General features: G+C 38.4%; 1 non-coding gene across 1 annotated transcript; it reads right to left on the reverse strand.

The window, feature by feature from the left end:
* Positions 1–11519: 11519 nt before the first annotated feature.
* On the reverse strand, positions 11520–11626 carry LOC141603333 (small nucleolar RNA R71). The gene has a single exon (XR_012525216.1). It is a non-coding gene; the product is annotated as a small nucleolar RNA R71 (small nucleolar RNA).
* Positions 11627–12326: the final 700 nt, after the last annotated feature.

Here is a 12326-nt window from a genome sequence, read left to right on the forward strand (position 1 = left end):
AAAATTCCGAAAATTTTCCGGAAAAACAATGTTGCGGTTTATCGATATTTAATAAAATAATCATAAAAACATGGAAAAATTATTTTCATTAACTTTTCAATTTTAGATCTGAAAAATATAATAAAATGCAACATTAGACGTTTTTCCTAAGTCATAGATTATGTTTTATTAATTTTCACTAATAATGTCACTATTTATGTCATTTTTCTTCAAAAATTCATAAATCATGCTAAAAGACTTCTTTATAGCCAATTATTTTACACACATCTTGTAAAATTGCATGTGACAACATATAAATTTTCTATGACCAGATTCGAAATTTAACTCATATTAACCTATTTTTCACTTAAATCCGAATTTAATAATGAAAAATTCATTTTTCGAGCATAACAAGTGCAAAAATTATGAAAATTTACAGGTTATCTCAAAATAATATATGTAACAACATATCCAAAAACCAAGTGAAAATTCGAAGTATAGCTAATTTTCGACCAAAAATGACATTTTTACTCATAAAATCACATTTAAATGTCATTATTATTAAATATGAACAATAAAAATCCGAAAAATTTACCAAAAAATCCTAAAACATTTTAGGACCAGAAATATTAACATGCATGTAATTATTTCGTGATATATCATAATAACACAAATTTTACAAGTTTTATTTTGTTATTCATATAACTCGGAAAAACTTTTAACCAATTTGCATGCAAACAACCGTGGCTCATGATACCGATTGAAAGAAATGTAGATCTTTATACATGTTAACATACTCAAATATGTCGAAATAATTTGTCATAAATTAAAATGGATCTTATGCATGCAAACAATAAAATGAATAGAGGAGAAATCATGTCCTTACTTATTGAATTTGGGTTATTTGGGCACAAAAGAGATCACCTTTCTCTTTTGTTCTTGAGCTTATTCCAATGGAAGAACAAAGATCTAAGAGTAAGATCTCTCCCTAAATATAATACCCAAGGCTCCTCTTAATTAAATTAATATTACAAATACTAGTATAATATTAATCTATGAGAAAATTGAACCAAAAATATTGTTAACACTTTGAATATTTTCGGTTTTGTTGAGAGATAAAGAGAGGATTTTATTTCTCTAGAAAACTTATATTTTGGATGAATTGTTGAATGAAATAATCTCTAACACATTTTAGAGTAATAGGTAAATTAAATTGAAAAACCAATGATGATTTTTCACCTAAAAAACCGGTTGGAAGGGAAGGCTTTTAGGGGAGCCAATGCATGATCACTTTTGTCTTCACAAGGAGTAGTAGGGTTGCATGGCTAAAAAGCAAAACAATCATTATGTTTAGCTACTAATTAAACAATTAATTAGCTTAATCCACTTCCTATATTTCGGTCCATTTGATAATATGGAATCCATATTATTTTTGTCAATTGTCTATATGTTACATGTCACATGTCATATATATTTGTTATGTATTTTTAACATATTAAAAATCAACGTATTAATAAAAATACGTCATATACAAAAATTGACTTAGTAATTTCATAATTACTAGTACCAAAATATTTTACCATTTATAAATTTCAACTGATTGATTTTATAATAATTCATTCATTTTAATTGTTACATTAAACAATTTATTTCATCCGAGTAATTATACAATTTAATTACTCAGACCGTATCTTATTTAATCACATTTCAATATGATACGTAAATTTTACTTCCAAAATCGTCCGTCAATTTTCAAGTAATTTAATTAACTCGTAACATTATACGATTAATTAAATAATCAATTAAGAGGGTTGCCCTTTAGGTATGACCTAGGGGGTCAACTGATCACCACCGTCACACGACAGTAATGTCAAACTCTAGTAAGCCAATCATTACCGATATATGTTGATTGATTAAGTAACAATATTACTTCCCAATTGTATTCATTTTAATGAGACTTAAACATGTGATCATCATGATCAACAGTTGTGATCGCATTATTGTCGGAGGACACATATTCCAACACTTATTAATCAATCTTTCCCCTGCAATTCGGTATTTCTCCTGTTTACTTTCAGTTTACGTATTTTGCTAATAGATTAGAATTGTTAGTAGTTTCCCGAAAGCCAACTTATCGTTATTTGTTAATTGTTTATTTCCTTGTTTTGATCATGAATTCTCCTATGTTATTAATAGAATTTATTGTTATTGATATTCCCAGTATGAGTAGCTAATTTCATAGTGCTAGGATGTAGGGGAGTTGTAGCATAGGCGGCATTAGCTTAGACACGGACTGAACCCGCGTGTCAGTCGATCGACTGACATTGTTGGTCGATCGACTGACCTTGTAAGGTTATCTTTCGTTTTAATTGTTTTTAATCTTATATTTAACGAATCGAATGCATGCGACCAGTTAGATACCTATTTTGTGACCGACCCGTTAGACCGAAAGGTAGGGTAGGTTATTTGACCGTCAATTAATTCGACTAAACTGTGCTAAGATCGAAAGATAGGTATAGTTTAGACCGTTAGTCACTTTTCAGGACGAAAGTTAGTATTAGTGACATTAGGGACCTATAGCGAGATCGGGAGATGCTATTTGTTAGGAGTGGACCGAGAGGACCTCTTATTTCCCGCCTTACCTGTGTTTGATTCGGACCGACTTAGTTTGCTGCCGCCGAGGCTATAATGACCCGACCATCCTAGTACCCTTCTTTTATCTGTTTAAATCGTATTTTTTGTTTATTTTCCTTTTGTTGTTATTAGCTATAGAACAATTAAAATTGACCCCCATATTAGTTACCTCAGACTGAACATAAATCAACTAAAGTTTACAACTGCCTCCTTGCGGATCGACCCTGTTACCACTAGCCTAGGTTAGTCTTAATAGGAGATTATAAATTTTATCTTTGGTACTCACAGCGACGGGTATCAAATTTTGGCGCCGTTGCCGGGGAGGCAATAGTCCTAATTTTAGTTGTTTTAATTTTCAGTCTTTCTTAGTTTAAGGAACATCCGTTCCTTAAACTGTTCTTATATTTTGTTGTAGTTTCCTCTTATGCGCAGGTCTCAGGGTGGTCCATTACTGCCATTTGATCCAGAGATTGAAAGATCTTTGCACGTAAAGAGGAGATTATTTCAAGAACGACAGCTGGAAGAGCCTAGTTCTCATTCTAGATTTTACGAGAACGAGCTGTTCGAGGGAAATCCGCCATCTTCACCCATTTCTACATCTTCAGCCGAGACAGTTACTTCTCCAGAAATTTCAGTCATGGCCGAGGAAGCGAGTATAGCTAGTTTTTCCGAGCCGACAACCGACAATTTATACAAGGGGTTCGAGTTACGGGAGATGCCGGGAAATTCGAACCAAAGCCTCGCTTACATCACTATGGTCGAGAGAAATCGGTTGGGGGAAGCTGCAAATGAAGATGCAGCTAGACATATGGAGACCTTTATTGACTCTCTTCGCTCCATTCCCCACCACGGTGGCGTGACCCAGGATCAAATCAAAGAGACCATGTTCATCTTCTCCCTTCGTGATGCTGCAAGGGAGTGGTATAGAGATCTGGTCCGAGCTGCTCAGGAGATCACTGATTGGAATACATTGGCATTGGCGTTCTACAAGAAGTACTTTTCTGCTTCGAGGACGATCGCTATTAGAGCCCAAATCACGGGCTTTAAACAAGGGCCAGATGAGAATTTCCACGAGGCATGGGTCCGATTCAAGAAGTTAGTGCGAACCATACCGCACCATGGATTTGAAAAGTGGAGTTTGTGCAATCATTTTTACAATGGGTTGTACGACGATCAGAGGGCCATTTTGGATGCTGCAGCTAATGGAAGATTTGCTGAAAATTTGGGAGCAACCAAGGGGTGGAAGATCATCGACGATCTAGCTACCCACAAGGCCGAGTATGGGAATTCGAGAGGGAACCAGAGGAGAGCTGCTGAATCTTCCTCTGTTGCTGCACTTGAGGCTCTCACCGCGAGATTTGACAAGTATGAGCTAGGAGGAGCCTCTAAGGGTGGGATATACCAAGTCAACGCTGTGTCAGACGGTCCCTTCCTTTGTGAAAGGTGTGGAGTTGAGGGCCATGTCTCGAAGAACTGCCCTAGTCCCTTTGAATCTTGTGCTGCCTTTCAACACTATAGGCAGAACAACACCTACTACGAGCCACAGCATCCAAACTTGAGTTGGAGAAGCCAGAATGTTTTGAATCCAACTCAACCTCCGCCGCAGCAGCAGCCATATGTACCTCCGCATCAAAAGCAACAGCAATACCAAAAGCCTCCTTATGTGCCGCAGCAGCAACAAACGCAAAATTCTGAATTTTTGAGTGAAGAAGAATCTGTTGCTGAAGGAGTCCCAAGCAAGAGAGGCCGGGATGAAGTTACTAGAGAGCCAAATAGCTCAGTTGGCTAGTAAAAGTAACACTCGAGCTCCCGGACACTTACCCACTCAACCCGAGCAAAAGGAGACCCTACATGCCATCACCTTGAGGAGCGGGTCCACCCTTGAGGGTCCTGCTATGGTCGAGAAAGCTGTTGAGAAGAATGAGGCAGATCCGAGTCCAAACAAAGCTGTAACGAATAAATAAAAAAAACAGCCGTCTGCCAGGTATCTCAGTCGATCGACTGACGTACCTAGTCGATCGACTGAAACACGGGTTACAGGAGCTTCGAATCTGTGCAAGCGATCGATCGATCGAGGAGGGTTGTCGATCGACCCATATCACTGCTGATGTTGAAGAATTTCGTCCTTTAATGCCGAATAATCTACGAGACCACTTGTTTCGGGGAACCACCGTCCCGAAAATTTTGGGGCGTAACCGAGTGTCTTGATGGGTCGATCCGGCTCAAGTTCGATCCGATGACGGTTAACGGGTCTCATTTGAGACGGTCTGAGGAGGGGTCTAGCTTCAACAAAGAAAAGGTGACGGACTTCGGCCAAAGTCCAAGGACGCGGCGCGCGCGAATTAGAGGAGAGGGCTAAGGTGCTCCTTACGACCCCATGTCCGGAGAGACTCGTGCCGACCAAGGGAAGGTATCTTTTAGCAAATTTGAGAAAGTTATTCGTAGCTTAAATGTTCAGGTACCCTTTCTTGAGTTAGTTAACCAAGTGCCAAAGATATACTAAGTTTATGAAACAGTTGTTGTCAAAGAAAAAATCACTTGAACATGTTCATATTGTTGCGTTAACTAAAGAGTCTTGCTCCTACTTGTCTCACTCGCGCCCCATAAGTTAGAAGACCCGGCAGTTTTTCCGTCCCTTGTAGCATAGGTACCTTTTCTATCGAAAAGGCTTTATGTGATTTAGGAGCTAGCATAAGTGTCATGCCCTTAAGTCTAGCTAGGAAGCTTAAACTGACCAGGTTCGCTATTACCGAAATGACAGTCCAGATGGCTGACCGATCTGCGGTCGAGCCCATAGGAGTCCTAGAGGACATACCCGTCCAGATAGGGAAGTTTTTCTTCCCTGTTGACTTTGTTGTCCTTGACATGCCTGAGGATGACCATATTCCCATCATTTTGGGTAGGCCATTTCTGCACACTGCTGGTGCAGTCATCGATGTCGGTCTAGGTACCTTAACTTTCAAAGTGGGAAAGCACTCTATTGTTTTTGCCCAGCCGGCTAAGAAAAAGGATGCCATGTGGCCTGTCACTTGTAATACGGTCTCTGAAAAGAGATCGTACTTTGTGCTTCCTGAATCGCCTATCCCTATTACTACTGCTGTGTTAACCCCTCCGCCCCGGATTGGGAGCAAAAAGGAGGAAGAACTTGTTGTTTTAGATAATGCAGGAGCTGGTTTGGGGAAGGAAGAGCAGCTGGATGCTCCAGCTGCGACGAAGCCCATCATTCAAAGAGGAGTTCTTGGATGCCTAAGCTATGGGACTGATGAGGAAGTGGAAGATGAGCCAGTCAAGGTGAGATGGTCTGATTTGGATTCCGACGATCCAAAGGAAGTCCTTGATTGGGGAGATGACGAAGCTGATCAGCTGAGTTCTCCGACTGTCAATGCTGAGAAGGGTGCAACTGATAACATGAGCACCATTGAGGCTACCTCTAGTAGCCAAAAGCCGATGAAGTGGGCTATACCTTGGTCCTTCTTGATCAACTATTAAGTTGATCAAATGCGTTATAAACTTCATTTTAATTTTGTTAAGACATTTTTTTTTTTTTTTTTTTTTTTTGCTTTTGTGTGCGCGAAAACTTCGCTTTTATTTTATTTGCTTAGGATTTTTATGCACTTTAGACTTCGTTCTGGGTTTTGCGCAATTTTTGGCGCGTATTATTATGCTTTTGTAGGTATTTAGAGCTTGTTAGCTCAAATCATTGAGCAATTACGAAGAAATAAGACGCTGCAGCAGTGTTTTCAGTCGATCGACTGACCTGTATGGTCGATCGACTGATTTGCAGGTTTACAGGAGCTACTGTTCACGCCCACCTGGTCGATCGACTGACCTTAGTGGTCGATCGACCACTGCTGCTGCTATTTTCGTTCACGACCTCTCCCCTGCTGTGTTTGGTCGATATGCGGGCCTAAGGGAGTCTTCTACTCTACTTTACTTTCCGGCGAATTGTCTATTTCTTTTATTGCCTCATTTGTGCACAATTTTACGCTTCAAAATTGCTTTCTTCGGTCTTATGCGTGGTACTTTCTGTCTTTCAGGCACTCTTATTGGTAGCACTGCTAGCTACTGAAACCCCCTAGCTCACGCTGGTTTGGGGAGGTTTCCTTCGCTGCGCTTAAAGTCTTGTGAGTTCCTGATTTCTTTCCTTTATGTCATTGTGTTTTTATTTCCCTTTTTCTCGCAAAATTCCCATTTCTCTTTTCTTCATTACATGATTTTGCACAATGGGGACATTGTGCGATTTGGTTTGGGGAAGGGTTTTGCATCACATTTCATTTGCTTGCATTCACGTTTATATTTCAGTTTTGCATTGCTCGTTTATTTCCTATATATACAGAAAAATTCAAAAAATAAACGGAAATTTCCCATGGTACCCTCAAATTTTGGCAGATTACACATGGTACCCCTCATTTTATGTTTCTACATATGATACCCCTGAATTTACCCTTTTCTTTCCCAAAATACCCTTAGCTAACTTTCCGTCATAACACCGTTAGTTTACATCTTCTAAACACTTTAGATCTTCCTCTTACACATAACACATCTTTTAATCCCTAATCTCTCCTTATCTTCATCTTCTTAAAAAAAAACCCAAATTTCTTGACATTTACCTAGAACCTTAATCACCATTATCTTCATCTTCTTCTTGTTTCCTGCAAATAACCAAGGGAAAAAGGATAAGATAACTAGTAATGAAATTGATGTCCACATAGCCACGGATCTTTGAGTAGCAAAAGTAACCATATTAGGACATATAGAGCATGCTTCACCATTAAAACCACTCTCTTCTATCTTTTCCATTAAACCAACCAAATTTTCTGCCTATTATCTATTCATCTCAATAATCACCAAATTCAATGACACAAACCCAGAAAAAACACCCAAATCCTTAATAAATATACCACTTATGGATCAATTATTCTGGGTTAAGTACCTAGAAATGTGATTACCCAGACAATTGATATTCTTCCAAATTCTATGTTTTATTTCCTTTTAATTTAATTTAAATTAATGATTTTTTTCTCTACCCTCTTTTGGTATTGGTCGGAAATTGGATGGTCCAAGGACCACCATCAGGTTTGACAAGTCGAGTGATAGAAATTGATTCTTGCACATCTTAGCATACTCAATTTCTGCTAATTCTCCAATGCTTCAAATAACATACTCATAATTGTATAACTTAACATTCACTAGTATAATTTGTAAATAAAATATTACATTACTTATATTTAGTTATTGCATTCCCCTTCTTCGATAGGAAATTAGGGTCTTGGGAGAACTAGGAAGGTGAATACTTTGTGTGGCTAGATTTAAGGGCCCCAAGTAACGGGGGAAAAGTGAGAAGATGATTGTGATTAGGGTGTAAATGTTAAGAAATTTGGGGGTTTTTTTTAAGAAGATGAAGATAAGGAGGGATTAGGGATTAGAAGAGATCAAGTGTTTAGAAGATGAAGATTAGGTATTAGAAGATGTGTTAGGGGTAAAAGGAAGATGTAAAGTCTTTAGAACATATGTAAACTAACGGCGTTATGACGGAAAGTCAGCTAAGGGTATTTTGGGAAAGAAAAAGGTAAATTTAGGGGTACCATATGTAGAAACATAAAATGAGGGGTACCATGTGTAATCTGCGAAAGTCCGAGGGTACCATGGGAAATTTCCGAAAAATAAACATTGAAAAATTTCAAAAATTCCCATAAAATGCACGTTTATTTTAGCATATAGGTCGAGTCGGAACGGTAGTATTTCCATGATGATTTTGCATTTGCATCTGTTTCGCCTAAGCCTTGCTAATTGACATGTTATTAGTAGAATCGTAAGTGCATACCTACGAGTTTTTGTTAATTATTTGCTGGACTTGAGACTTGACTTTAATAATTGGCAACCTACATCATATTTCTGAGAATTAGAGCCTATAACTGGTGACATTCATGACCGGTTTATTTAGGAATGTGAGTAGTACTCCTTATGAGACATGTTTCCTTAATTTGCATAAATATGAATTTGATCTACTTAATACCTGTATGCATTTGGTTTGTGGTCTGTCGACACATGTGGTAGAGGTTTCCTTTATTCATTTTGCCCATAAACTCCACACTGCCAAAAATATCCTTTTTGTCCTATCTACTACATACTACACATAGCCTGCCTTTGTCAAGCTAGTAGCCTAGTTTTTGGGATTGTTACTCGTTTTTGGTAGCATTTGCTCATGTTTGAGATATTGTTGGGAAAATGAAAAGAGGGAAAGAAAGATTGAAAATGAAATAGAGAAGAAAAAAAAGAAAAGAAAAAGAAAAAATGATTCGAAAAAGAAAAAAAAGAGAGTTCTGTACTGTTCAAAGCAGTCGATCGACTGCCACACATGGTCGATCGACTGAGATTCGAGGAAATATATCAATTCGCATACCTTATACCTTATCTTTTGGCGATTTTTGCTCCCATATTTCATTTATATCTTATGGGGAGTTAGTTGATTACTTCTATTTTGGAGTTTGTGAGATTTGTGCTTGCTATAGCACCATTTTATTTGTTTATGGGAAGGAAGTTGGATATTGCCATTTGGTTCCGTTTTGGTACTAGCTTGATCACCTGTACCTCCACTTTACCATAAAATGTTTTGCCTCTTCTTACCCATACCTCACATTTCGATAATTATACCTCGGCATGTGTCAATGGTCATCTGTTTGGTTGGAATGCATATGTACGGTCATAGAGGTCATCTTCATAATTTATTGCTGGCATGTTTTCATAGGTCGCAGTTAGGTGAGAGTCGCTACAAATTTATTCTTTCTATCTTACGAATATATCACCTGCGCTTATTGAGTGATTTGAGTGGCCCGTGAGAGTCCAGTTTGATAAGTCTTTACAGTCAACGGTTCAGCAGTTTTTGACGACTTTATAATTCGTTTGCATGATTCACATTACTGATTGATTGTTGGTTGTGCATTAAATTGGTTTAGGCTTTACGGTTTGCATTTCGCTCTGAGATTGAACTCGTTCCATTAGGTCATTAGATCGAGTCTAGTTCTTGCTTGGGAACAAGCAAGGTTTGGTTTGGGGAGATTTGATGCGTGTCATTTATATGATGTTTTACATCTCTTTTTACACGCATTTCAGAGCTCATTTGTGTACTATTTGCTGCTTTTCTCCCTATTTCCGTCTACTTCCGTATTTTGTACTTTATTGCAGAAATGTGAAGAATTCGACGGGAAATCAAGCCAAATCCGCCCCCGAGTAATCTGCATTGCAAATGACGTAAAGGAATTGCTTAAGGAACGAGCTTGGTGCGCGATCCAAGGCCCAAAAGACAAGTCCACGAGTTAGAAGAAGTCAAGTAGCAGCTCAGTCAGTCGATCGACCAGCATTCTCAGTCGATCGACTAACTATCGGGATCCAGAAGCTACTGTTGCTGAGGAGCCGTCGATCGACCAGCCTGAGTAGTCGATCGACCAGAATTCGATTCCAGACGGGAATTAAAAGATTGAGAAACTTGAAGCCCGTGAAGTTTAGGTTTAGGAAATAATTGTTGCGCTTATTTGCTATATAACGTAACACAACTTTCAGTTTTAATCGTGAAGTCTTTTATTTCAGAATTTTACATCAAGTTTTAGCATTAAGTTTTCATTAAAGTTCTTTATCGAATAATTAGGGTTTGGAATTATTGTGAGCATCGAAATTTCGGTTCTTATTAATCAATCTTTCCCCTGCAATTCGGTATTTCTCCTGTTTACTTTCAGTTTACGTATTTTGCTAATAGATTAGAATTGCTAGTAGTTTCCCGAAAGCCAACTTATCGTTATTTGTTAATTGTTTATTTCCTTGTTTTGATCATGAATTCTCCTATGTTATTAATAGAATTTATTGTTATTGATATTCCCAGTATGAGTAGCTAATTTCATAGTGCTAGGATGTAGGGGAGTTGTAGCATAGGCGGCATTAGCTTAGACACGGACTGAACCCGCGTGTCAGTCGATCGACTGACATTGTTGGTCGATCGACTGACCTTGTAAGGTTATCTTTCGTTTTAATTGTTTTTAATCTTATATTTAACGAATCGAATGCATGCGACCAGTTAGATACCTATTTTGTGACCGACCCGTTAGACCGAAAGGTAGGGTAGGTTATTTGACCGTCAATTAATTCGACTAAACTGTGCTAAGATCGAAAGATAGGTATAGTTTAGACCGTTAGTCACTTTTCAGGACGAAAGTTAGTATTAGTGACATTAGGGACCTATAGCGAGATCGGGAGATGCTATTTGTTAGGAGTGGACCGAGAGGACCTCTTATTTCCCGCCTTACCTGTGTTTGATTCGGACCGACTTAGTTTGCTGCCGCCGAGGCTATAATGACCCGACCATCCTAGTACCCTTCTTTTATCTGTTTAAATCGTATTTTTTGTTTATTTTCCTTTTGTTGTTATTAGCTATAGAACAATTCAAATTGACCCCCATATTAGTTACCTCAGACTGAACATAAATCAACTAAAGTTTACAACTGCCTCCTTGCGGATCGACCCTGTTACCACTAGCCTAGGTTAGTCTTAATAGGAGATTATAAATTTTATCTTTGGTACTCACAGCGACGGGTATCACTCCCACATCACAACATCTAACCGGAAATTTTTATGCCAAATCCGCATTTATCCAATTAGTCGAAAGAAGCCAATTTGGGGGGATGCCTAGTGAAGACCCTCATTCTCATTAGGAGACTTTTTGCGATTATTGTGATGCGATTTCTCAAACCGGTGTAACTCAAGACCAAATTCGATGGGTCTTATTTCCTTTTTCTCTAATTGGCACCGCGAAACAATGGTTGAAAAGCCTTGATAAGGCTACTCTCGGAATTGATTCTTGGAAGAAGTTGGCTCTAGCTTTCTACAAAAATTTATATCCACCGGAAAAGACTAACATGCTAAGAGCTCAAAGTATGGGTTTTAAGCAAAGGGATGTAGAATCTTTGTATGAAGCCTGGGAGCGATTCAAAGGAATTTTCCGCTCATGTCCTCACCATGGACTTAGCGAGTGGTTCTTGGTACAACAATTTTGGAATGGTCATTATGAAGATTCGAGGAACATTCTCAACATGGGATCAAATGGAATGTTCACCGAAGTTGATGACAATCAAACTTGGAACAAAATTGAGGAAATGGCGGTCCATAACTCACAATATAGTAGACATCGCAAGGCTACTAGAGGAGGGAAGCATGAAGTGGACTCCGTTACTCAATTGGGTGCTCAACTTAGTGCTCACATTGATACCATCAATTTGAAGTTTGAAAAAGCTATGGCTAGACTAGAGGAGGGAAACATGAAGTGGACTCCGTTACTCACTTGAATGTGGGGGAACAAATGAACAAGTGAATGCTTTCCAAGCATACAAGAGTGGTACCCCTTATTCCAACTATTACAATGAAAACACCAAATTCCATCCAAATCTCTCATACAAAAGCCAAAATGTTCAAAACCCTCAAACAACATACACCCCACCTCCCATGAGAAACCAAAATCAAAGACCCTTTTACAACCAAAACCAAGGTTACCAAAATCAATCTCCATACAATCAACAAAATAACCAAGGTTTTGATGTTCAAAAAGCGGTCCTTCAAATGCAAAAAAATCAACAAGAGTTTTTCACTCAAATGCAAAAAGATAGTTAAGCAAAGGAAACCACCATCAACAACATCCTAGCTCACACCAAAATGTTGGAAACCCAATT

This window comes from Silene latifolia, chromosome 9 (assembly GCF_048544455.1).
Source record: "Silene latifolia isolate original U9 population chromosome 9, ASM4854445v1, whole genome shotgun sequence".
Taxonomy (NCBI): domain Eukaryota; kingdom Viridiplantae; phylum Streptophyta; class Magnoliopsida; order Caryophyllales; family Caryophyllaceae; genus Silene; species Silene latifolia.